Genomic DNA, 24,168 nt, shown 5'->3' on the forward strand with positions numbered 1-24,168 from the left:
AATTACCAAATTACCAAATAAGGATTTCCCTCTAACAGGATTAGTTAATATAAAAGACAACATGAATAATGCTAAAGTCTTATGGGCATGTCTGGGCAGGGAAAGCGTGTATGTATCTTTTTAACAACAGAAGTTGCCTGACTTTCAAACATTGACGTTCTCTTTAAACTAAGGTGACCAGATTTTTAAAATGAAATCCGGGGACATATTTTTTTTTTACTAGTAATGGCGGCAATCAGCGACCCTCTGCCCGTCGCCGCTTTACAGCCTGTCAAGTCTTATGCTGCATACACATGACTGTTTTTCATGTCATGGAAAAAAAAAATTGTTCTTTTTCTCGACGAGATTCTTCTCAAGCCTGCCTTGCATACACACGATCATGAAAAAAAAATGCTTGAGCAAAGCGTGGTGACGTACAACACGTACGACGGCACTATAAAGGGGAAGTTCCATTCTAATGGCGCCACCCTATGGGCTGATTATGCAAATGTAAAGCCTTCACACGACCATTTTTCACGACGAGAAAAACGACAACGTGAAAAACGAGAAAAAATAGAGCAGGTTCTACATTTTTAATGCCCATTTTTCTCGTCGAGAAAAGTGCTCTGGAGCCCACACACGATCGTTTTTAATGACCAATTAAAAAAAATGCATTTTTCTCTTCATGAAAAAAGGTCGTGTGTACGCAGCATTACTCTCCGGACCCCGGCTACTACTAGGTGGGGAGCGGAGGAAGATCACTCCACCAGGGAAGGCAAGGAGATAAACAGGCAAGCAGCTGGCCGGGACTTGAGCCAAGGCAGAAGAACATGCGAGCGGGGGTGAATGGGCATGCACCCGAAACTGAAGAAATATTCCCTCCGCTCCGACCAGCACATGATCATCAGAAAGGGGCACAGATTATGGAAAAAAATACACCCCCCTAAGATAGTAGGAGCAGGGGGGTAATTAATATTTTTTCTTTAATTCTGCACTGTCTTTGAAATTGCCCCAGCCCCTGTTCAAATCCAATCTGGGGACAAAACCGGGGACAGACTTGGTCCAGGGACAGTGTCCTCAAGCTCCTGTATTACGGCTGATAGGAATCCTTATTCTGCGCTGTTCCAGAGAACAACGCATAACCAGATTATACTACTGTTCCTGGGGATGGGAGGCTATCTGCAGGTGTATGCTGCGAATCCTGACCTGTGCTGATCAGACATAGCAGAGACAAGAGCGTACATCCGATAATGTCCTTGCAGAGCGAACATATCCCCCCCCAGACGATCGTTCTGTGCATCACACAGGGGCCCTTTGCCGGCAGACATATCCCCACTCTGCATACATCTCTCTCCAACCTCAAGAAGTTTTCCACTACCAGACTGGACTCAACCATCGTCAGTCTGCCCCAGTCAGCTCTTTGGAGCGGGCTGCGGGAGTACTAACACTGAGTGACACTATGTAATACATATTAAATACATCTTCATAACATTTCCACAACAGGGCTTGACCCCTTACTTCCAGTGAAGAGAACTCTTAGGCCGGGTACTCACGACCAAACATGTATGGTGAAAGCGGTCCGTCGGACCGTTTTCACCATACATGTCTGCCAGAGGGCTTCTGTACGATGGTTGTACACACCATCGTACAGAAGTCCGCGCGTAAACAATACGCGGGGCGTGTCCGCGGTGTCGCCGCGTCGATGACGCGGTGTCGCCGCGACAATGACGCGGCGACGTGGGCGGCCCGCCTTTAAAATGCTTCCACGCATGCGTCGAAGTCATTCGACGCATGCGAGGGACGGCGGGCGCCTGGACATGTACGGTAGGTCTGTACTGACGACCGTACATGTCCGAGCGGGCAGAATTCCAGCGGACTGTTTTAAAACAAGTCCAGGAATATTTGTCTGCTGGGAAAAGGCCCGGCGGGCAAATGTTTGCTGGAATTCGGCCCGCTCGCGCCCACACACGACCAAACATGTCTGCTGAAACTGGCCTGCGGGCCAGTTTCAGCAGACATGTTTGCTCGTGAGTATGGGGCCTTAAGGCATCAGCATACCAAGACATTTTAGACAATTTCATGATCCCAACTTTGTGGGGACAGTCTGGGGACGGCCCCTTCCTGTTCCAACAGGCCATAAAGACATGGGGTGGAGGAACTTGACTGGCCTGTACAGCCCTGACCTCAACCCGATAGAACACCTTTGGGATGAATTAGAGTGGAGACTGCAAGCCAGGCCTTCTCGCCCACATCAGTGTCTGACCTCACAAATGTGCTTCGGGAAGAATGGTCAAACATTCCCATGGACACACTCCTAAACCTTGTGGACGGCCTTCCCAGAAGAGTTGAACTCTACAGACTAAGACTGGGATGGGATGCCTTTAAAGTTCATGTAAAGGCAGGTGTCCCAATACTTTTGGTATTATAGGGCCAGATTCACAGAACAGATACGACGGCGTATCTCTTGTCCTATCTATGCGGCTGATTCATAGAATCAGGTTCCGCATAGATAGCCCTAAGATCCGACAGGTGTAATTGACTTACACCGTCGGATCTTAGGATGCAGTACCTCGGCCGCCGATGGGTGGAGTTTGCGTCGTTTTCCAGCGTCGGGTATGCAAATTAGCAGTTACGGCGATCCACAACGGTTTTCGCGTTCGTTACGTCGGCGCAAGTCTTAGTTTCCCGTCGCAAAGTTATTGTTGCTATTAACATGGTGTAAAATTACTCCACCATGTTAAAGTATGGCCGTCGTTCCCGCGTCAATTTTGAATTTTAATTTTTTTTTTTAAAACATCGCGCCGCCGTAATTTCGCGCAAAGCACATCGGGAAAATTACAAACGGAGCATGCGCAGAACGTTCGGCGCGGGAGCGCGCCTAATTTAAATGGTACACGCCCCATTTGAATTGGGCGGGGCTTGCGCCAGACGTGTTTACGATACACCGCCGCAAGTTTACAGGTAAGTGCTTTGTGGATCGGGCGCTAACACTTAAAACATGCGGCGGTGTAACGTAAACGGGTTACGTTGCGCCGCCGCAATTGTACCTGAATCTGGCCCATCCAGTGTATATGCCACCCCATGGATAAAGGCCCACGTATGTGAGGCTGTATACACACATAGGGAATGGGTTAATACAGATCTGCTTTTTTGAAACACCTGATGATATTTTGAGTGCTTTTTTTTGCCACAAGAAATAATACCGAATACCCTATAATTCTCAGCGGTGAACATTCTACCATCCAATGTTCAAGGTGATTGAGATTTCTTCCCACATGAAGATTTTATTGACTCTTATTTCTTTATAAAGTTGTATTTTTCATTTTACAATGTATATCTGCCATGTGAGACGGATTGGCTTATAGAAGCCCTGACTTTCCATGACAAAGAGCATATTTCAAACACAATAAAATACCAAGTTTTTTTTTTTGTAAGACGGAGAATAAAATGATTGCAATGTGCAGTTTGTAGAGATACACTTTGTTTGATGGCATGAGTTCACAATGCGACTCTACATAGCGAGATGGTTCAATGGGATAAATCTTTACGAAGATGAACGAGTTATACATTCCACGGGGAGAATATGCTAGATGCTTCCAGCATTGTTCTTCACTTGACAGGGTAAAAAATTCAACCTTCTAGCTACAATTAAGGAAAATATATATTTTATGAATATTTTCATCAAGATAGAAGTTGGGAGTCATTTCCTTCCACCCAACCGACTACCATTTCAGTCTTTCCTTTCAGGACCCACCAGGGTGCCTCTTCCATGCAGGATTTAAGTCTGGTGATAGACCACTACAGTTTGAGCCCACTGATGTCCAGTCTTGTTCAGTGGCGGCTGGTGCTCCAAATTTTTGTGGGGGCGCAAACAAACTGAAAAATTCTGGGAAAAAAAAACATTGATTGCAGCCACTGTACCAAATACAGCCACTGTGCCATCAAATGCAGCCACTGTACCATCAAACGCAGCCACTGTGCCATCAAATGCAGCCACTGTACCATCAAATGCAGCCACTGTACCATCAAATGCAGCCACTGTACCATCAAATGCAGCCACTTTGCCCATCAAATGCAGCCGTTGTGCCCATAAAATGCAGCCACTCTGCCCATCAAATGCAGCCACTGTGCCCATCAAATGCAGCCACTGTGCCCATAAAATGCAGCCACTCTGCCCATCAAATGCAGCCGTTGTGCCATCAAACACAGCCACTGTGCCATCAAACGCAGCCACTTTGCCCATCAAATGCAGCCACTTTGCCCATCAAACGCAGCCACTGAACCATCAAATGCAGCCACTTTGCCCATCAAATGCAGCCACTGTGCCAATCAAATGCAGCCGTTGTGCCATCAAACGCAGCCACTGTGCCAATCAAACACAGCCACTTTGCCCATCAAACACAGCCACTGTGCCCATCAAACGCAGCCACTTTGCCCATCAAACACAGCCACTGTGCCCCAAGTGCTGCCACTGTGCCCCAAATGTTGCCATTGTGCCCCAGGTGCTGTCACTGTGCCCTAAATGTTGTCACTGTGCCCCAAGTGCTGCCACTGTGCCCCAAATGTTGCCACTGTGCCCCAAGTGCGGCCATTGTGCCCCAAGTGCTGCCAATGTGCCCCAAGTGCTGCCAAAATGCCCCAAGTGCGGCCACTGTGCCCCAAGTGCTGCCACTATGCCCCAAGTGCTGCCACTGCACCCAAATGTTGCCACTGTGCCCTAAGCACTGCCACTGTGCCCCAAGTGTGACCACTGTGCCCCAAATATGCCACTGTGGCCCAAACGCTGCCACTGTGCCCCAAGTGTGGCCACTGTGCCCCAAGTGCTGCCACTGTGCCCCCCGTTCGCTATCTGCCCGGCACTTACCTTGTCTCGGGTGGATAGCAGGTGACGGTGGCAGGTGGCAAGCGGTGTCCGGTGTCCGACATTTCTTCCCAGACCCCGATGTCTTCTCCCACCCGCTGCACCTCTCATCCTCTGCTGTGATTGGACGCCTGATAGATCTACCCCTTAGATTTACAGCAACTGTCTGCACTTCCAAGTGCACTTTTAGTGCAATTTCAAGTGCACTTTGTACTTGTAGTTTGCACTTTTAAATAACCCCCACTGTGTTGGTCTATCATACAAAATCACAATAAAATACATTTACGGTTGTAACATGACAAAATGGGGAAAATTTCAAGGGGTGTGAATACTTTTTCAAGGCGCGATAAGGCAGTATTTGTTCTTGCAGCATCCATTTTTATATCTCCTTTTCATTTATCACAACAGCCATGACTTTTGCTCCTGGTCCCAGCTCACTGAATAGCTCTGTCACTATACATTTTCTCTATGCACAGGAAGCAGGGAATGCAGCATTTTTATACAGCAGATTACTGAAAATGATTTCTCTACCATATGCTGCAGTGTATTAATAGAGCCAGCTCCTGAACCTCCCACGTGTGGTCTTGGGCCCGATTCCATTTACATATTGTACTCTTATACTCAGCTATGAAATTCCTGCCATAGGGGAGAACAATACTTCAGAGGCGGATGGCATTCTTGGTATATAGAGCATTGTGATCAGAATGACTAAAAATGATCCTTGTGCCGGTGAGTCAGCGCAAGTCAACGGCGTGTAAATTTTATAGAGGGGTACATTAAAGGAGAACACCGGGGGAAAGCCATGAATGCCAGAATACATATGAAAACGCACATTATGTCTGCTGTGTACGCATCTGCTATTCCGCTTTAGCCGGAGCTACATGTGAACGATGAATATTTCATATCGCATACAGTATCCATCCAGAGCCAATGAGAGAGACTTACCTAATTAAAGGAAGCGGATAGAGGGGATTTTTTATTATTATTATTATTATTATTATTATTATTATTATTATTATTATTATTATTATTATTATTATCATTGTATTTTATTTAACTACTTGCCGTCGCCGCACCGTCATAATACGTCCACAAGGTGGCTCTCCTAGGCGAGATCACGTATTATGACGTCCTACCCTTTAGCCGCCACTAGGGGCGCACGCGCGCCGCCGGAGGCGCGCGCACGCGCCCCCCGCTCGCCCCCGACTCCCGTGCGTGTGCCCGGCGGGCGCGATCGCCGCCGGGCACACGCGATCGCTCGGTACAGAGCGGGGAACGGGAGCTGTGTGTGTAAACACACAGCTCTCGTTCCTGTCAGCAGGGGAAATGCTTTTCTTCGGTTCATACACTGTATGAACCGAGGATCAGTGTTTCCCCTAGTGAGGCCACCCCCCCCCCCCACAGTAAGAACACACCCAGGCATACTTAACCCCTTCCCCGCCCCCTAGTGTTAACCCCTTCACTGCCAGTGGCATTTTTATAGTAATCTAATGCATTTTTATAGCACTGATCGCTATAAAAATGCCAATGGTCCCAAAAATGTGTCAAAAATGTCCGAAGTGTCCGCCATAATGTCGCAATACCAAAAAAAAAATCGCTGATCGCCGCCATTACTAGTAAAAAAAATATTAATAAAAATGCCATAAAAATACCCCCTATTTTGTAAACGCTATAACTTTTGCGCAAACCAATCAATAAACGCTTATTGCGATTTTTTTTTACGAAAAATATGTAGAAGAATACGTATCGGCCTAAACTGAGGAAAAAAAAATGTTTTTTTATATATTTTTGGGGGATATTTATTACAGCAAAAAGTAAAAAATATTCATTTTTTTCAAAATTGTCGTTCTATTTTTGTTTATAGCGCAAAAAATAAAAACCGCAGAGGTGATCAAATACCACCAAAAGAAAGCTCTATTTGTGGGAAAAAAAGGACGCCAATTTTGTTTGGGAGCCACGTCGCACGACCGCGCAATTGTCTGTTAAAGCGACGCAGTCCCGAATCGCAAAAAGTACTCTGGTCTTTGGGCAGCAATATGGTCCGGGGGGTAAGTGGTTAAAGTTCAACATACCAAGTCATTGTTATACAACCTTACATTCCATAGTATCATAAAGGGAACTACATAAATACAAAACAGTCCAATGTATTATATTCCAAAAACTGACACGCATAACCCCCCTACCTTAACCACTTCAGCCCCGGACCAGTTCGCTGGCCAAAGACCAGAGCATTTTTTTTGTGATTCGGCACTGCGTCGCTTTGCGTGCGACGTGGCTCCCGAACAAAATTGACGTCCTTTTTTCCCCCACAAATAGAGCTTTCTTTTGGTGGTATTTGATCACCTCTGCGGTTCTTATTTTTTGCGCTATAAACAAAAATATAGCGTCAATTTTGAAAAAAAATCTATATTTTTTACTTTTTGCTATAATAAATATCCCCCAAAAATATATATAAAAAACAACTTTTTTGCTCAGTTTGGGCTGATACGTATTCTTCTACATATTTTTGCATTTATAAGCGTTTATTGATTGGTTTGCGCACAAGTTATAGCATCTACAAAATAGGGGAAAGTTTTATAGCATTTTTATTAATAATAATTTTTTTACTAGTAATGGCGGCGATCAGCGATTTTTATCATGACTGCGACATTATGGTCGGACACAACGCACTGATTACTGTGAAAATTACACTGGCAGTTAAGGGGTTAACCACTAGGTGGCACTGAAGGGTTTAAGGGCCCTTTCACACGGGCGGATCAGTAATGATCCGCCTCCGTGTGTCCGCTTTGCTCAGCGGGGATCCTCCGTAAAATCCCTGCTGAGCTGTCAGCTGACAGGGCGGTCCCCGCACACTGTGCAGGGACCGCCCTGTTTTTCCTCCACTCTCCCCTATGGGGGATCGGATGAACACGAACCGTATGTCCGTGTTCACCCGATCCGATCCACCAGATGGAAGAAAATTGGGTTTTCTTCCGTCCGAAAAATCGGATTATTGCGGAGGTGGGTGATTACGGGTGTCGGCGGATGGTGATCCGCTGACACCCGCAATCACATAGGGACCAATGTATGTCCCGTTTTCATCCGTTTTCATCCACAACAGATGGATGAAAATGCGGACATACGGTCCGCACATGTGAAAGGGGCCAAAGTGTGACCTAGGGAGTTATTCTTACTGTTAAGGGGCATGGCTACATGTGACACGTCACCGATCGCTGTTCCCGATCACAGAGAACAGACGATCAGTGACAGTGTCACTAGACAGAACAAGGAGATGCATGTTTAAACTTGCCTCTCCCCATTCTGCAGCTCTGTGACCCGATCGCGGGACACCGGCGGACATCGAGTCCTGTGGGCACGTTCACGGAGGTCATGGCAGGTGCACGTGTGTGTGCCCGGCACAGCAGGAATTTTTTAAAGTGACGTAAATATACATAACTTTGCCCAGCTGTACCATTCTGCCGACGTAAATCTACAGCAGCCGGTCGGGAACCGGTTAAGTAAAAATAGGAAAAAAGAAAGAAAGAAAGAAAGAAAGAATATAAAGAATATATAAAAAAAAAAAAAAAGAAAGAAAGAAAGAAAGAAAGAAAGAAAAATATAAAGAATATATAAAAAAAAAAGAAAAGAAAGAAAGAAAGAAAGAAAGAAAGAAAGAAAAAATATAAAGAATATATATTTAAAAAAAAGAGAAAAAAGAAAGAAAGAAAGAAAGAAAGAAAGAAAAAATATAAAGAATATATAAAAAAAGAGAAAAGAAAGAAAGAAAGAAAGAAAGAAAGAAAGAAAGAAAGAAAGAAAGAAAAAATATAAAGAATATATAAAAAAAAAGAAAAGAAAGAAAGAAAGAAAGAAAGAAAGAAAAAATATAAAGAATATATATAAAAAAAAGAGAAAAAAGAAAGAAAGAAAGAAAGAAAGAAAAAATATAAAGAATATATAAAAAAAAAGAGAAAAGAAAGAAAGAAAGAAAGAAAGAAAGAAAGAAAGAAAAAATATTAAGAATATATTAAAAAAAAGAGAAAAGAAAGAAAGAAAAAAAATATAAAGAATATATATAAAAAAAAAGAGAAAAGAAAGAAAGCAAGAAAGCAAGAAAGAAAGAAAGAAAAAATATTAAGAATATATAAAAAAAAAGGGAAAAGAAAGAAAAAAAAAAGGAGGATTCCCCCCAGTCAACTCCCTCCCTTTTTAGCGCACACCTTAATTATAATGAAGTTTGGTCAACTCCGCCACCTCCATTCCTGGGGACCGCCTCTTCTACTCAGGATTCTATTATCCTTAAATCTACCGTAACACCCTACTCCCCTATATACCAGTGCATAAAAGTATCCAATCTTATTCATTATTTTGTGATCCCCAATCCATTCCTCCATTCAATCCATTAACTCCTTACCTTCCAGGAGAAAAAAAAACAACAATGTGTAAGAGGCCATTAATGGACACGCTATCATCCAACTCTTGTTATAAAAAAAAAGGGGGGGGGGTGATGACCACCCCCCTCTCTTGAAGTGTAAGAGGCTTCTAATAGCCACACAACCCTAGGATGGAGGGGAATTAAAGCAGATCTGTATTTAAAATCTAAAGCTTGGTGGTCTTATCATCACATTTATCATTTATATAACCATGCAAAATAAAATTTGGGAAATTTACTAAGCTGAGTAAGCTCTCCTTGCTCAAAACATAAACCTTAACTGGGTGTGATCAGCGCTCCATTAGCTTCAATGGAGGGCAGGAGGTCTCATTAATGAGAACCTTAAAAATGCATCACATCCCAGATACTGTAGCAAGCAAGTCCGCATTACATGACTCCAGATCAACTTTCTTTGCAAACATTCTGCAAGTTCTGATTCAGTTACGTTGTGCAATAGTGTAAATCTGACAAATTAAGGTGAATGAAGATATCCTCCTCCGAACATCAACACGCCGGGCCTCTTACCGCAAGCAGTGGACCACTAAATTATAGGTGGTGAAACAGGCATGGTATATCCACAAGATGGTCACGTCTCCACCACCAAAGTAACAGGCACCTGGATCTTGTATAGCCCTTACGTATAATAAATATACAGGTTCATACATTAACCACTTCAAAACCGCACGCCGTCATATGACGTCCAAAAAGGGGATCTCTAATCCCGGGTGGACGTCATATGACGTCCTGTACTTTGTGCAGTGATATCTGAATGATGCCTGCACCTAGAGGCATCATTCAGATATCATTTTGTTCCAGCGGCGATCCTGCGCACCATAAGAATGATCATAGCGGCGGTTCTGCCACTTGATTGTCCGGTGCTTCTCTCTGTCGGAGACTCTCTACCTAGAACGGTTTTGCGGGGTGTCAGACTGACACCCTGCAACAACGATCGCCGCGATGCGCGCCCCAATATACTGAAGACGGCTCAATATACTGAAGACGTCATATGACGTCCACTCAGGATATTGAAACCACTTTGCAGACGTCAATCTGCAATTGGCGGGCGGCAAGTGGTTAAACATGTACAAAAAAAAAAGACAAAAACAGGCCCAGTGAAATAGTTAATAACAGAAAGCCTTTTTATTTCTCAGCAATAATTATTTTATCGTTATCTCCTATGTTTCCCTTTCCTGTCCTCCTCAATAAGACATTTCACCACCGCGCCGGACAGATTGGGCTCTACACTCGCCCGTCGTCCCTTCACCCGCAGAGCAACACTGACACCCCGCGTCTGCTGTAATGAGAGACGGTCCGAAGAGCCTGTGGCTCCCTCCTTCCTTCCTGAATCCATAAAAGAGTGACAGTGTGCAACCACTGAGGTGGAAAAGTCATTTTTATCATTTGCACTTGACATTATAAAGACGCAAGTAATCACAAAAGAGGATTAGTCGGTGTAATTACCTCTAACTGCAGGTCATTAGGGTAAAGGGAGGATATTAGCTAAGCTCGGTTTCACCATTGGAGTGAGGGGGAGATCGGGAAATACCTGTTGGGCTTTTGACATCTAGGAAAAGATGAACTGCAAAGGTGGGTGTGAGCTGCTTTATCGCATTGTTATTTGCTATTATTATTATTGTTTATTGCAAGTTTTTTTTTCCTCAAAACAAATCTAAACCCGAAACCCCCCCAAAAAATGATATACAGTATCTCACAAAAGTGAGTACACCCTCTCACATTTTTGTAAATATTTTATTATATAAAACAATTTTCTGAAGACAAGCAGACTAAGGACATGGATTACTGGAACCATGTCCTGTGGTCTGATGAGACCAAGATAAACTTGTTTGGTTCAGATGGTGTCAAGCGTGTGTGGTGGCAACTAGGGGTTACAGATAGGGTTAGGGTTACAGATAGGGTGATGGTTACAGATAGGGTTAGGGTTACAGATAGGGTTAGGGTTACAGATAGGGTTAGGGTTAGGGTTACATATAGGGTTACAGACAGGGTTAGGGTTACAGACTGTAACCCTAACCCTATCTGTAACCCTAACCTAACCCTAACCCTATCTGTTACCCTAACCCTAACCCTGTCTGTAACCCTAACCCTATCTGTAACCCTAACCCTAACCCTAAGCCTTACACTACCTGATCGATACAACATCATACCTGATGTTTTAAAGCACGTTATTCCAGACATTTTATGAATGTTAGGTGATTTATGCCGTTTATGGATTAAAAACGGACTCTGCGACAACTACGTAATTTTCCATGGGAGTTTTGCCATGGATCCCCCTCCGGCATGCCACAGTCCAGGTGTTAGTCCCCTTGAAACAACTTTTCCATCACTATTGTGGCCAGAAAGAGTCCCTGTGGGTTTTAAAATTCGCCTGCCCATTGAAGTCTATGGCGGTTCGCCCGTTCGCGAACATTTGCGCAAGTTCGCATTCGCGGTTCGCGAACACGCAATTTTAGGTTCGCGACATCACTAGTGAGGAGTAAAAAGACAAATGTGTCTTGCCTACATGGTGGTGGGAGTGTCATGGTCTGGGGCTGCGTAAGTGCTGCCGGCACTGGGGAGCTACAGTTCATTGAGGGAACCATGAATGCCAACATGTACTGTGACATTCTGAAGCAGAGCATGATCCACTCCCTTTGGTGACTGGGCCACAGGGCAGTATTCCAACATAATAAGGACCCCAAACACACCTCCAAGACGACCACTGCCTTGCTAATTAAGTGTGGTGGCAACCAGGCGAGAAATGCAAAGACAAGTGTGTCTTGTCTACAGTCAAACATGGTGGTGGGAGCATCATGGTTTAGAGCTGCATAAGTGTGGCCGGCACTGGGGAGCTACAGATCATTGAGGGACCTATGAATGAATGCCAACGTGTACTGTGACATACTGAAGCAGAGCATGATTCCCTCCCTTCGGCGACTGGGCCACAGGGCAGTATTCCAACATGATAAGGACCCCAAACACACTTCCAAGACGACCACTGCCTTTCTAAAGAAGCGGAGGGTAAAGGGGATGAACTGGCCAAGCATGTCTCCAGACCTAAACCCTATTGATCATCTGTGGGACATCCTCAAATGGAAGGTGGAGGAGCGCAAGGTCTCTAACTTCCACCAGCTCTGTGATGTCGTCATGGAGGAGTGGAAGAGGACTCCAGTGACAACCTATAAAGCTCTGGTGAACTCCATGCCCTCAAAGCTTGTAGCCTTTCCCCATACCTGAGATCCCCTAGTCCCTTTATTAGCATTGTTGCCCTACGCTGGACTCTCTCCAGTTCCTGCAGATCCTTCCTGAGGACTGGTGCCCAGAACTGAACTGCATACTCAAGGTGCGGCTGGACCAGAGTCTTGAAGAATGGGAGGATTATCGTTTTATCTCTGGAGCGAATCCCCTTTTTAATGCATGCCAATATTCCGTTGGCTTTGCTTGCAGCAGCTTGGCATTGGATGCCATTGCTGAGCCTGTCATCTACTAGGACCCCCAGATCCTTTTCCGTCCTAGATTTCCCCAGAGGTTCTCCCCCTAGCGAGTACATTGTATAAATATTTTTGGCACCCAAATGCATTATTTTACATTTTTCAACATTAAATCACATTTGCCATGTAGTTGCCCACACCGCTAATTTGTTAAGCTATTGCCCTGGTTAGCTTAGTATCGTCCACAAAGCAAATACTGAGATTGAGCTGTTTATCCCATCCTGCAGATTAATAAATTCAGATGAATAAATTAAACAGGATTGGTCCCAGGACAGATCCCTAGGGGACCCCACTTTCCACATCGGACCATTTGGAGTACTTCCCATTTATCCCCACCCTCTGGACTCACCCCTGTAGCCAGTTTTCAATCCAGGTATTCACCCTATGGTCCATGCCGACGGACCTTACTTTGTACAGTAAACTGTTGTGGGGATCTGTATCAAATGCCTTTGCAAAATCCAGATACAACACATCTACAGGCCTTCCTTTATCTAGGTGGCATCTCACTTCTTCATAGAAGGTTAATAGATTGTTCTGGCAAGCATGATTCTCCATGAATCCATTACTGCTAATGATACCATTTTCATTACTGAAATCTTGTATATAGTCCCTTAGCTTGCTTAGCTTAGCTTGCAGACTATTGATGTTAGGCAAACTGGCCTGTAGTTCCCAGGGATATATCGCAGTCCTTTTTTAAAGGGTAACTCCACTTTCATGGGGAAAAAATAATTTGCAAATAAAGAAAAAATAATATAGCAAATAAAGAAAACATAATATAGCGTGTACAACAGAGGCGGCCTGTCCATTAAGGGTGCACAGGCACCGCCTTCCCTATCCATGCGTCCGGCCCCTTTCAGGACACCGGCGCATGGATTTCAATAAAAAGGGGCTGTTTTTTTAAGCACTGATTAAAAGCTTTAATAGGCTTCAATATAGGGTGGGCTCGGGTCACAGAGAGTGCGCTCCGAGCACACCCAGGTGTGTTACAACAGTGAATACATTTTCAACCCAAATGTAAAAATGCATATAAAAGCAAAAGAAAGGGCCTTCAAAAAATACAAGGCTTAAGGGTCAGTGTCAGCATTCCAACTTTACAAAAAATGCAATAAGAAATGTAAGAGTACAATTAGGGTGGCTAAGATAGAACACGGAAAGGCACATAGCGGAGGAGAGTAAGAAAAATATAAATAGTAAGACAGGGAGGCCAGAACATATTGGCCCCATAAAGGATGATGAAGGGAATCTGGTTACAAAAGACGGAGAGCTGGTAAAGGTTTTTAATAAATTCGGGGGGGATACAGTAACCAAGACAGTAATGTAAAGTTTTATAGCATGTCACAGGAAGCACCCTCATGGTTAACAGAGGACAGAATTAGAAATAGACTTGACAAACTTAACATTAATAAGTCACCGGGACCAGATGGCTTACACCCGAGGGTACTTAACCACTTGCTGACCAGCCGTCACAGGATGGCACGGCTGGGCGAAAAAACTTTGTTACACAAAAATTTCAACAGCTGTGTGCTCATTACATAATTTTGCAGTATAGCGAGCAAATATATTTCTTGATGGTATGGTGGGTTAAAACTCAGAGTTATCCTCAGCAACATGAGTATAGTATCTGTTGCCAATTAGGTGAAATTTTGGAATGTGACCAAAAAACATGGAAAACATCTGCCGGTGTTTCAGTGCAATAGTAACATTGGGCTAAGTGGTTAATTCCCAATTTACACATTGTATAGGGAGTATAATACAGTTGACGGATGAATTAAAATTGAAAATTAAGTTCTTGTGTATCGCTAACTGTTGAAAAGTTTCTTCTACTTCCTCAAAGTTCTTTTTTTGTAAAAGATTATTAGCTGGATTCACGTAGCCGGCGTAGCGTATGGTATTTACGCTACGCCGCCGTAAGTCAGAGAGGCAAGTGCTGTATTCACAAAGCACTTGCCTCCTAAGTTACGGCGGCGTAGCGTAAATGTGCCGGCGTAAGCGCGCCTAATTCAAATGAGGAACAGGGGGGCGTGTTTTATGTAAATAAACCATTACCCAACGTGATTGACGTTTTTAACGAACTGCGCATGCGCCTCTGTGGACATATCCCAGTGTGCATTGCTCCAAAGTACGCCGCAAGGACTTATTGGTTTTGACGTGAACGTAAATTACGTCCAGCCCCGTTCACGGATGACTTACACAAACGATGTAAGATTTTCAAAATTTGACGCGGGAACGACATCAATACTTAACATTGGCTAGGCCAGCTTTTTGTTCGACTAACTTTACGCCTGAAAACGCCTTACGTAAACGGCATAGTTGTTGGACTTTTGCTGTCAGAATTTCCACCAACAAAAGATTGAGAACTGGTTCTCAAATTTTCAGACGGAAAAAAAAATCTGATCGTCTGTAGCAATTCCGACACTCAAAATTCCAACGCATGCTCAGAAACAATTCGGCGCATGCTCGGAAGCATTGAACTTCATTTTCTCGGCTCGTCGTAGTGTTGTACGTCACCTCATTCTTGACGATTAAAAAGATATGAGAACTTTCGTGTGACTGTGTGTATGCAAGCCATACTTGAGCGGAATTCCGTTGTAAAAACCATCCAAGGTTTTTCCGATGGAAAATTTTGATCGTGTGTACGCGGCATAATAAGTTGTTTTTGTAGACTCGTTTGTTGTTTAAAAAAACCTTCATAAATAAAATCTGATAAAAAAAAATAGATAGTATACCTGTACCAATAAAACCAGGGCACCAGGAATCAGTGTTTGGAGAAAGCAAAACATTTCCTTCATTTGTTTTTGGAAGGATGATAGGCAAAGTAATTTTTTGAGGAGAAACTTGAATAGGATTCCAGAGTTTATGACCAAAGTTGTGCCTAAACAGTAGGTCAAAGAGAGAGGCACCTACAATATAAAATATACAGTAAATAATGGTTGTTCAAACCAAAGTTTTTTTTACAGTTGATCAAAAGAGACAACTGTACCATTATCAAATAGTTGGCATATTTTTATTTTTGATATGGACCCACCATAATGCATCTGCAAAGTTGTCCAAGATGATACTGGCCCAGAGCTATTTCAGCTATTAACAATCTTATAGGTAACTCACTTTATTCTGACTCCATTACTTGCACCTTGGGACACTATGATTCTCCCGCCGGCATCGTGACTGTGGCCACCCTGCTGTGGCTTCACAGCCAGGCACGCACTGCGCATGCCACGCTGCGTGACGTGATTGGCCGGGCAATCATCTGGGACCTGTGACGTGTCCCAGATGATTGCCGAGAGGGAGGATGTGAACTCTAAAATAATGGTTTCTGCTCCCCCCAAAAAAATGACATGCCAGATGTGGCATGTCAGGGGGTCACCTGCTCTTAAAGCAGAAGTTCCATTTTGGGTGAAACTTAACCACTTAAGGACCAGCGCACGACTATATACGTTGACACAATGGCTCCTGTGGGCAGATGGACGTACCTGTACGTCTCCTTTAAGATGTGGCATTGTGGGCAGGTAAATGCTGATGTAAACAGACATTTCCCCATTCTTCCTAGTGACAGGACGCTGACTACAACTTCCTGTAATCAGGATCAGTGTCGTGTCACACGTAGCCCATCCCACCTACAGTTAGAAGCACTCCCTAGGACACACTTAATCCCTTCAGCTACCCCTACTAGTTAACCCCTTCACTGTCAGTGTCATTTTTTACAGCCACTATGATCATTCTCATGGTGTAGGGAATCGCCGTCTGAAAACGACGATATCTGAATGATGCCTGTAGCTGCACCCATCTTTCAGATATAGCCCCACAAAGGCCAGGACGTCATATGATGGCCAGCCATCTGCAAGTGGTTAAAAGTCAGCAGCTGCAGTAGGTTTAGCTGCTGGCTTTTCATTTTTATAGGGGTGGGTGGTCCTCCTCTTTAAGTCTTAATATGCCTGCCACATTGTGGACTTATCTCTGTATTTACAGTATATTTTACAGAGTTATGGCTCTGCCAGAGAATACACTCCACACTAAAGTCTGTGAGAGAGGAGATAAGCACAGAGAACAGCTAAATCTGCCCCTTCCCTCTAGTGCCCATTCATATAAGCCTTTGCATTTTGTGAATGAGTTCACACAATACAAAGGCTTCTTTGATTGGGCAGGAAGAGGGAAGGGGGGCATAGTAGCTGCACTGACTTTACACTTGAAGGGGCTTGGATCAGCTCAGTCCAGCATAGGAGCTTCAGAAGCTATGCTGCTGGAGCACAATAAATCTGTCAGATATAAATGATAGAGAGAGGCCCAGGAGATGTCATGCGCCACATTGGACTTAATCTCATAGGGCCAAATCCACAAAGACCCGGCGTAACGTAAATTTTTCCATTTAAGTTACACTGCCTTCAAATTTCTACCTAAGTGCCTGATCCACATAGCACTTACCTAGAAATTTTCAGCTGTGTAACTTAAATTCCGCCGGCGCAAGGCGTTCCTCTTCAAATGGGGGCGATTCCCATTTAAATTAGGCGCGCTCCCGCGCCGGCCGTACTGCGCGTGCTCGTGACGTCATTTTCCCGACGTGCATAGCGCGAAGTTACGTTACGCCGAGCTTTGTGGATCGCGTCGGGTCAATAAAGTTGCGTCGGGAAAAAAAAAAGATACGGCGGGAAAAAAAAATTCAAAACAAAAAAAAAAATCGCGTCGCTGGACAGAAGGGTCTGTTTTTACAAGGTGTAAACAGTTTACACTTTGTAAAAGCAGCCCTAATTTTGCGTTTGCAAACTAAAACTTACGGAGAAAAAACGAAGCGTAAAAGCTTCGTGGATCTCCGTAAGTGCTAATTTGCATACCCAAGGCGGCATTTCGACACAAAATGCCCCCAGCGGCGGATGCGGTACTGCATCCTAAGATCCGGCAGTGTAAGTCCCTTACACATGTCGGATCTTCTGCCTAACTATGGAAACTGATTCTGTGGATCAGTTCCATAGTTAGAAACAGGGATACGACGGAGTATCAGTAGATACGCCGGCGTATCCCTTTTGAGGATCTGGCCCATAGAGTGCCATCACTTTTTACAAAGTTGCTGGATTTCTGGAATCCTGCTTTAAAAATTACGAGATGCATGCATGAAGATATCAGCGAAGATGTCAGATCATATATTATGTATTATTTTTCAGCAAATGTAAACTTGCAAAATAAAAATAAAAATAAAGGAGCCGAAAAATCCAATAAACATTTGGCAATGAGTATGCAATTTTCCGCATTGCTATAAAAGTTCAAAGTGAATGATTTTTAAATTCCTCAGAACTGCAAATTGAATCCTAGTATCCTTAAAGTGTATAAACCTGTGTAATGTCTACCTAAGCTGCAGGTCTGGATGAGGGTGTTTTATGAATTTTTAAGAGAACCCTATGCCGTTTTTTTTATTTTTCTTTAGCCCCGGGCCTGTTTTTCAGAGTCGGTGTTTACGAGACAAAACCATTTTTTTTTGCTAGACAATTACTTAAAACCCCCAAACATTATATATATATTTTTTTTCTAACACCCTAGAGAATAAAATGGAAGTCATTGCAATACTTTTTGTCACACCGTATTTGCGCAGCGGTCTTACAAGCGCACTTTTTTTTGAAAAAATTCACTTTTTTAAATGAAAAAATAAAACAACAATAAATTTGGCCCAATTTTTTTATATATTGTGAAAGATAATGTTACGCCGAGTAAAATGATATCCAACATGTCACGCTTAAAAATTTCGCCCGCTCGTGGCATGGCGTCAAACTTTTACCCTTAAAAATCTTGATAGGCGACGTTTAAAAAATTCTACAGGTTGCATTTTTTGAGTTACAGAGTAGGCCTAGGGCTAAAATTAATGCTCTCGCTCTAACGATCGCGGTGATACCTCACTTGTGTGGTTTGAATACCGTTTTCATATGTCGGCGCTACTCGCGTATACGTTCGCTTCTACGTGCGAGCTCGTCGGGACGGGGCGCTTTAAAAAAATTTTTTTTTGCTTTTCGCATTTATTTTTATTTATTTTACAATTTTTAACACTGAAAAAAAAAAAAATGATCACTTTTATTCCTATTACAAGGAATGTAAACATCCCTTGTAATAGAAAAAAGCATGACAGGTCCTCTTAAATATGAGATCTGGGGTCAAAAAGACCTCACATCTCATATTTAGGCTTAAATGCAAAAAAAAAATAAAAAATTTGGAAATGTCATTTTTTCAAATGACAAAAAAAAAAATGTTTCTTTAAGACGCTGGGCGGGACTGACGTTTTGACGTCACTTCCGCCCAGCGGAGCTATGGGGGACGGGCGAAGGAGATTTTTCCTTCAGTCTCGTCCCCGCTCAGCTGCCGGATGGTCGCGATCTCCTCCGCCGCTACCGACGGCTCCGGTAAGCGGCGGAGGGCGCGGAACAGCGGCGGGAGGGGGGGGGGCCCCTCTCCCGCCACCGATAACGGCGATCTCGCGGCGGATTCGCCGCGGAGACCGCCATTATCGTTAACACGGCCGCCCACAGAAGAGATGAATATCTCGATTGTGGCAGCAGCTGCTACCGTTACCGAGATATTCATCTCTAAAGTGAGGACGTATAACGACGGTGGGCGGTCGGCAAGTAGTTAAAATTATAGTACACGTCAATTGCACACAAATGTGTACTGTTCCTTCAATAAAAAAAAAACAAAAACCTCTGGAATAGGGCCTTCTCTAAAATTGTATATAAGAGCCCTATCTAAGCGAGTGTGTGCTTATTAGGCACTAATATGCAGCACTGATGGGCACTGATGTGCAGCTCAGCTTTGATAGGTGGCACTGATGGGCAGCCTTAAAGGGGTTGTAAAGGTACAATTTTTTTCCCCCTAAATAGCTTCCTTTACCTTAGTGCAGTCCTCCTTCACTTACCTCATCCTTCCATTTTGCTTTTAAATGTCCTTATTTATTCTGAGAAATCCTCACTTCCTGTTCTTCTGTCTTTAACTCCACACAGTAATGCAAGGCTTTCTCCCTGGTGTGGAGTGTCGTGCTCGCCCCCTCCCTTGGACTACTGGAGAGTCAGTACGCTCTCTAAGTTGCAGATAGAGAAAGGAGCTGTGTGTTATTGAGCGTCCTGACTCTCCCGTAGTCCAAGGGAGGGGGCGAGCACGACACTCCACACCAGGGTGAAAGCCTCGCCTTACTGTGTGGAGTCACAGACAGAAGAACAGGAAGTGAGGATTTCTCCTGATGGGGGAGGCAGAACCAAGGAAAGCAATACTGTATATAGGCACATTAAACTTCAACCGTATGATTGACATGTTGCCTTACATGAAGATTACATGACTAGAATATGTTTCTTTCGTTCTTCACAGGTACACAGTCCACTGTGGAATACTGGCAGACTGAGTGACATGGCACTAATGGGCGGCTCCTGATTTTTGAGCGCATGTGTATGGCAGACATATCAGGTGAGTGATGTCCTATACTTTAAACTTTAATAACAGTCATATAAGAGTTTAAAATGATACAAGTTGATACAAGATTGCCTAATACCATTGCCTATGTAGATATTAAAGCCTTGTTTAATCACTTCCATACAGGGCACGTATACACCTTCCCGCCCAAGCCAATTTTCAGCTTTCAGCACTGTCGCACTTTGAATGGCAATTGCGCAGTCATGCTACACTGTACCCAAACAAAATTGGCGCCCTTTTTTCCCCACAAATAGAGCTTTCTTTTGGTGGTATTTGATCACCTCTGCGATTTTTTTTTTTTGCGCAACAACTAAAAAAAAGACTGGAAATTTCTAAAAAAAATTACGTTTTTATTTTTTTCTGTAATTTTTTTTGTAAATAAGTAAGTTTTCTCTTTCAATTATGGGCACTGATATGGCGGCACTGATGGGCACAGATGAGATGGCACTGATGGACATCGATGAGGTAGTACTGACGGGCACAGATGAGGTGGTACTGATTGGCGGCGCTGGTATGCGGCACTGATGGGCGCTGATATGCGGCACTGATGGGCACTCATAGGCGGCACTGATGGGCACATGGGCGGCACTGATGGGCACACATAGGCGGCACTGATGGGCACATGGGCGGCACTGATGGGCACTCATGGGTGGCACTGATGGGCACTCATGGGCGGCACTGATGGGCACTGTGGGGTGGCACAGATGGGCACTGTGGGGTGGCACTGATGGGCACTGTGGGGTGGCACTGATGGACACTGTGGGGTGGCACTGATGGACACTGTGGGGCGGCACTGATGGACACTGTGGGGCGGCACTGATGGACACTGTGGGGCGGCACTGTTTCCTTTTGTTGCCAGTCAGTGCCCATTTGTGGGCACTGATTGGCATCTTTATTTTTTTTTCCAGACTTATTTTTTTTTTTTTTCAAACTTTTTTTTTTTTTTTCAAACTTTTTTTTTTTTTTTTTTTTACTTTATTTTTGCCAAGTTTTTTTTCTTCCTGCCCTTCCCTGGTGGTCCAGGGTGGGCTTCCCTGGTGGTCCATGTGGCGATCCGAGGGGGGGCTGCGCTGATAAACAATCAGCGCGACCCCCCCCCCCCTGTCAGGAGAGCCGCCGATCGGCTCTCCTCTACTCGCGTCTGTCAGACGCGAGTGAGGAAGAGCCATCGACGGCTCTTCCTGTTTACATCGTGATCAGCCGTGATTCGACACGGCTGATCACGTGGTAACGAGTCTCCGTGAGAGACTCTTTACCGAGATCGGTGTTGCGGGGTGTCAGACTGACACCCTGCAACAACGATCGCCGCGATGCGCGCCCCCGGGGGCGCGCAGCGGCTCAGAATCCTGAGGACGTCATATGACGTCCGGTCAGGATTCTACAACCACTTTGCCGCCATCAATATGTCATTGGCGGGTGGCAAGTGGTTAAAAACAAACATGCTATACTTACCTGCTCTGTGCAGTGGTTTTGCACAGAGCAGCCCGGCTCCTCCTCTTCTCGGGTCCCATGCCGGGGATTCTGGCTCCTCCCTCCTGCCAGGTGACCCACAGCAGCAGCATGCTCCATAAACCTAGTTTTCTCTGTACTAGCTAAGTACGGGCAATCAATTATCCTTTCTAATGGAATTTTTAGTCATTCGATAAAACATCTGAAATATCTGAAGTGTAAATGACTTCTTTATAATCTTAGCAGGGGTTTCCTGGGGCCCGAAAATTATTGCAAGGGCTCCTTTGGGATAAGAAAAGCAGAGAAAGGCTGCCATTGTAGTTCGTTTTGGTTTATTTCGAAAATGTAAAAAAACTGTTTACATATCCTAAGACTGGGAAGAAGTTTGTACATATTTTTCAATATCGCTGTCAATGGTGAGATGGCATCCCAACTCAATGAGGTTCACAGACTTGTAGCTAGATTCACACACATTGGCCTAAACTTGCGGCGGCGTAGCTTAGCATGTTTAGGCTACGCCGCCGTAAGTTAGCTAGGCAAGTACATGATTCACAATGTACTTGCCTGCTATGTTACGGCGGTGTAGCCTAAAGCGGGTGGGCGCAAGGGCGCCAAATTCAAATGTGTGTAAGGGGGGCGTGTTTTATGTTAATAAGGCTTGACCTTACGTTTTTGACTTCTTTTTCTTACTGCGCATGCGCCGGGCACCTACATTTCCCAGTGTGCATTGCGGCTAAGTACGCCGCATGGGCCTATTGATTTTGACGTGGACGTAAACGACGTAAATCCCGATTCACGGACGACTTACGCAAACAACGTAAAAATTTCGAATTTCGACGCGGGAACGGCGGCCATACTTAACATTACTATTCCATGTAGGGCTAAGCTCTAACTTTAGGCGGCCTATCTCTAACGTAAACGGCGTAAAAGTACTGCGTCGGCCGGGCGTACGTTCGTGAATCGGCGTATCTACTCATTTACATATTCTACGCCGGCCGCAATGGAAGCGCCACCTAGCGGCCATCCGAAATATTGCAATCTACTGATAAGCCGGCCTAACTCTCACTGAATCTACCTATATGTCTTCCTTAGGATGATACGATGTTGCTGTAAGAATCATACACTAAAAAAAAAATGTTTGAGACTGACTGGTTGCCAACCAGCCGCTGCAGTTTTACTGCAGCAGAATGCTACGGCTGGGCTAAGTGACGTTACCTTGCGTTGCTTTGCCTTTTGGCCACTAGGGGTGTGCGTGTGTCACCGCCAGAGCCGATGCGAGTGCCCGGGAGAACCGGGATCTGTGTGTGTAAACACACAGATCCCGGTTCTTTTAGGGGAGAGGAGACTGATTGTGTGTTCATACAATGTATGAACAACGATCTCTCTCTTCCCCCAGTCAGTCCCATCCCCCCTACAGTCATCCCATCCCCCCTACGCCTTTTGGCCACTAGGGGTGTGCGTGTGTCACCGCCAGAGCCGATGCGAGTGCCCGGGAGAACCGGGATCTGTGTGTGTAAACACACAGATCCCGGTTCTTTTAGGGGAGAGGAGACTGATTGTGTGTTCATACAATGTATGAACAACGATCTCTCTCTTCCCCCAGTCAGTCCCATCCCCCCTACAGTCATCCCATCCCCCCTACGCCTTTTGACCACTAGGGGCGTGCAGGTCTCACCGCCAGAGCCGATGCGAGTGCCCGGGAGAACCAGGATCTGTGTGTGTAAACACACAGATCCCGGTTATTTTAGGGGAGAGGAGACTGATCGTGTGTTCATGCAATGTATGAACACTGATCTCTCTCTTCCCCTAGTCAGTCCCATCCCCCTACAGTCAGTCCCATCCCCCCTACGCCTTTTGGCCACTAGGGGCGTGCAGGTCTCACCGCCAGAGCTGATGCGAGTGCCCGGGAGAACCGGGATCTGTGTGTGCAAACACACAGATCCGGGTTCTTTTAGGGGAGAGGAGACTGATCGTGTGTTCATACAATGTATGAACACCGATCTCTTTCTTCCCCTAGTCAGTCCCATCCCCCCTACAGTTAGAACACAGTGAGGGCACACAGTTAACCCCTTGATCCGCCCCTAGTGTTAACCCCTTCCCTGCCCGTGACATTTATACAGTAAGCAGTGCATTTTTATAACACTGATCGCTGTATAATTATCACAGGTCCCAAAAATGTGTCAAAAGTGTCCGATGTGTCTGCCGCAATATCGCAGTCACAATAAAAATCGCAGATCGCCACCATTACTAGTAAAAAAAAATAAAAATAATAAAAATGCCATAATCTATCCCCTATTTTGTAGATGCTATAACTTTTGCGCAAACCAATCAATATACGCTTATTGCGATTTTTTTTACCAAAAATATGTAGAAGAATACGTATCGGCCTAAACTGAGGGAAAAAAAGCTTTTTTAAAAAAAATTTGGGATATTTATTATAGCAAAAAGTATAAAAATATTGGCCCGGATTCACAAAGCACTTACGCCGACGTATCTCGAGATACGCCACGTAAGTGTAACTATGCGCCATCGTATCTGTGCGCTGT

The 24,168-nt window shown here is 44.6% G+C and overlaps 1 long non-coding RNA gene across 1 annotated transcript in view; it reads left to right on the forward strand.

The window, feature by feature from the left end:
- LOC120917059 overlaps positions 1-24,168 on the forward strand; it is a 427,114-nt gene that overhangs the window by 394,457 nt on the left and 8,489 nt on the right. Inside the window, exon 3 of the long non-coding RNA XR_005744163.1 lies at positions 20,072-20,167. This is a non-coding gene — a long non-coding RNA (uncharacterized LOC120917059). The remainder of the gene's footprint in view (positions 1-20,071; positions 20,168-24,168) is intronic.

This window comes from Rana temporaria, chromosome 11 (genome assembly GCF_905171775.1).
Source record: "Rana temporaria chromosome 11, aRanTem1.1, whole genome shotgun sequence".
Lineage (NCBI taxonomy): Eukaryota > Metazoa > Chordata > Amphibia > Anura > Ranidae > Rana > Rana temporaria.